Genomic DNA, 4,105 nt, shown 5'->3' on the forward strand with positions numbered 1-4,105 from the left:
AGTAAGGTTGTCATTACTTTAGTGCATGTAATATTGCCAATGTTTCCTTCTCATAAATAGGTTTTTGTAAATACTTTCCTTTGATTGGATGAATTTCAAAAGCAATGGGTCTTACTTCTTACATTAAAACAACACCAATTCCATTTCATGAGGCATTACATTCCACAATAATGGTTTTTTTGAAGTCTAGTGTAGCTAAGACCAATGCTTGGCACATTTCCGCTTTAAGATGTTCAAAGGGCTTAGTTGCTTCTAGATTCCAAGAAAATGCATCTGTCTTCAATAATGATGTTAGAGGTGTTGCTATTCTCCCATGATTCTTAACAAACTTGCCATAATACCCTGTCACACTGAGAAATCCTCAAATATGCTTTATTGTTGTGGGGATTTCCCATTCCTTAATGGATATAATTTTGTTAGTGTCTACCTTAACACCCTCATGAGATACTTCCAAGACTTTTTGTAGATTAGTATATCATCAAAAAATACTAACACAAATTTTCTAAGGAAGGGTTTGAAAATGGAATTCATCAAACCTTGAAATGTGGAAGGTGCATTAGTAAGGTCAAAAGGCATGACCAAAAATTCATAATGACCCTCATGAGTTTTGAATGTAGTTTCCAGAATGTCTTCTGTCTTCATTCTAATTTGATGATATCATGAACGAAGATCCATCTTGGTGAAGTAAATTGCTCCATGTAATTTATATAATAATTCATCAATGACAGGAATGGGAAATTTATCTTTAATAGTGAGCTTGTTGAGCAACCTATAATCCAAACATGTATGCCATGATCGATCCTTATTTTACACCAATACTCTTGGAGCAGAGAAGGAACTTTGACTAGGTTGAATTATACCAACCTCTAGCATTTCCGCAACCATACATTCAATTTCACTCTTTTTGGCATAAGGATATCGGTAAGAACTGATGTTTGGAGGAACGCTTCTTGGAATTAGATGAATAGAATGATCATGATCGTGAAGAGGTGGGAGTCCTTTGGGAGTCTCAAACACCTTGGAATAATTTTCCAAGACTTTTTGGAGATCTCAAGAAATAGATTATTTTGATGTTTGAACCTCTAGTGAGCATAATTGTGCAATTACACCTCGTTGTTCTTTCTTCAGAAGCTTTGTCATTCCATTAAATCTTATTATATTTCTTGTTTTCCCTATGATACCCCTTAATTCAAATTCCTTTCCTTCCCAAAAAAATTCAAGAAAATTTCTTGAAACTTGAAAGTTATTGCCCCCAAAGATTGTAACCATTGGACTCCTAGTATAACATCAGCACCACCCATTGGAATGGAAATCATTTGAATATTAAATACATATTCCCCTGTGGTTAGCTCGATATTATGGCACTTTCCTGAGAAATTTATAGTTCCTCCATTTGCAACCATCACTTGACATGCTTGATATAGGAAGAAATTCAATTCCTTGGCTATCTTACAATGAATAAAATTATGGGTACTACCCGAATCAATCAGCACTATTACCATTTTCTTCTTGATATATCCTTCTATCTTGAGAGTTTGAGGGATGGTAATTCCTGCAAATGCATTACAAGATATGGTCTAATTCATTTCTTCTTTCTCTGGGGTTGGTTCCTGGTGTATATCCTCCTCTTTTGATGTTTCTTGTTCTTTTTATTCTTCTTCTTCACAATCTATGTAGAATAATATATTCTCGGCACACTTATGACGTTTAGTGTATTTTATATCACAACTGTAAAAAATCATTTTTCTCCTTTTTCCTCCATTTTTTGTGGTGTCAACCTTATATTTTTTTTAATACGAGGAGCAACAACACTTCCATCTTTATAGTTGTAAGTGGTAGACTTCCTTGTTTCCATAATTTTGTTTTCAACTTTTCTTGCCACCTTGAATGCCTTCTCCAATGAATCAGGTTCCCAAAGGCAAACTTCATGTTGGATGTTATCTTTTAAAGTCCCTATGAAGACATCAATCCTATGCTCCTCTAGAATATCGATTACCCTAATATTCAAATTTTGAAAGTCTTCAATGTGCTTTACCATTGAACCCTTTTGTTTGAGATTTATCAATTGGCTAAAGAATGTGTTGCTCTTTGTATCTTCATAATGTGCTATCATTTCATATGTAAAAATTAACCAGATGACAAGTGGTTTACAAGAACAAAGCCATCTATACCATACAAATTGATTGGGTTCTAAATATAAAGATGCAATATGTACCTTTTGTGAGAGTTGCACATCCAGTAGATCAAAATATTACTCCATCTGTAGTATCCATGTTACCAGATCCTTGCCATCAAACTTAATCATGTATATCTTTGGAATGTGTTGGTTCTTAAACCCCACATTGGAGTAGCTAAAATCATAATTCATATTCCTTTGTCCCCAACATGATTTTCATGGATTACCTTGTCACCACCAGGAAGCCTTCCTTGCAACAATTTTGTCAACCCTTCCAACTTGACATTCATTGCATCCATGTCTACTTTAAAAACCTCCATGTTTCCTTTTATACAATTCATGTCACATTTTATTTCTGATTTTAAAGCATCCATGTCCTCTTTTAAAGCATCCACGTCCCCTTTTAATCCATCCATGTCCCCTTTTAGTTCATCTTTGGTTGCTCTTTGTGAGATTGAAATTTGTTGCACTTGGTCCCGTAATTTTGATATATCATGCTGCAATTATTCCTCTTCGTGTGTCATAGTAGATATTTCTGAGGGCTTAATGGGTGTAGAATTATTTTGTTTAGGAGGAATTTTATAACCCAATACTGATATATATGCTTCAATATGCCCTTGGAATCACTTCAAACTAATTTTTCAAACAAAAGTTATGCAACTTTTAAAAACAATACACACATTTTTCTTGCTTTTAGGAGCTCAATATTTAAACAGTTGTAACTCTATAATTTCAAATCTCCAAGGTCTAAAATTCCTTCCTATGGTAACCCTCTGATTCTTATTTCCAATGCCATGTTGTGTGTGGAGCATGATTGTTCAGAGGTCTTTGTTTCAGCTGGATGTATACCCTAGGAATTTTTTACACCCCTCCACGTGGGGGGGGGGGGTGCGGTGGGGACTTGTCCCCCCTGCGGGGGTCCGGGGGTCATCGGTCCCCCGGTGGGGGCTCGGGGGCAGCACCCCCGAAGCTAAAAACAAATGTAAAAATTGCCTTGTAAAAGTATAGTAATTTCTAGTCAATCTGGGCCGTTCATTAGGCAGATGATCTGACGGTAGAACTTATGTTTAGTTTAGGGTTTTTTGCCCTAGAAGGAAACCCCTCTCTTTGTATGAGGGCATTGTATTTGGAGGCTGAGATATAGATGTGTATTCTGTGAGCGAGAAACAGAGAGGTGAGACTATGAGAGAAAACAGAGGATATTACAACGGATTTGCTGTAGGTTGTGTCTCTTCATTTTGCTGGATAATAGAAAGGAAGGACTGGTTGTTCAGGGTGGACGTAGCCCAAACTGGGTGAACCACGTATATCTATGTCTCTCTTGTTTTGTGCGTTCTCTGTGTTTATATTTCTGCAATATTTTATGTGTTCCATTGCTCCGTAATATATAATTTTCTAACAACTGGTATCAGAGCCGAAGGTCTATTTGGCTGATAAACTTGCAGGAAAGAAGGGTTCCTGATTCAAGTGGGAGCAATGGCGGAAGATGGTAAGTTTAGGGTCGAGAAATTTAATGGCCAAAACTTCTCGCTGTGGAAGATGCAGATGGAATATTATCTGTATCAGAAAGATCTATACCTACCATTGGGCGGAAAAACAAAGATGTGGACAGGTATGAAAGACGAAGAACGGAACCTTCTCTATAGAAAGGCACTCGGAACAATACGGTTGTGCTTTGCTGCGTCAGTCGCCTTCAACATTTCGAAGGAAACCACGACAGAGGGTTTGATGCAGACGTTGTCGAAACTATATGAAAAACCCTCGGCCTCAAACAAGGTATTTCTTATGAAACGGTTATTTAATATGAATATGTCGGAAGGTGGATCTGTTGCAAACCATTTAAATGATTTTAATACAATTACAAGTCAGTTAAGTTCTGTAGGGGTAAACTTTGATGATGAAGTTAGAGCTCTATTATTCTTGTGCTCA

This window comes from Pinus tabuliformis, chromosome 3_2 (assembly GCF_031772625.1).
Source record: "Pinus tabuliformis cultivar Carrire ecotype Pingquan chromosome 3_2, CPIR1, whole genome shotgun sequence".
Classification (NCBI taxonomy): Eukaryota; Viridiplantae; Streptophyta; class Pinopsida; order Pinales; family Pinaceae; genus Pinus; species Pinus tabuliformis.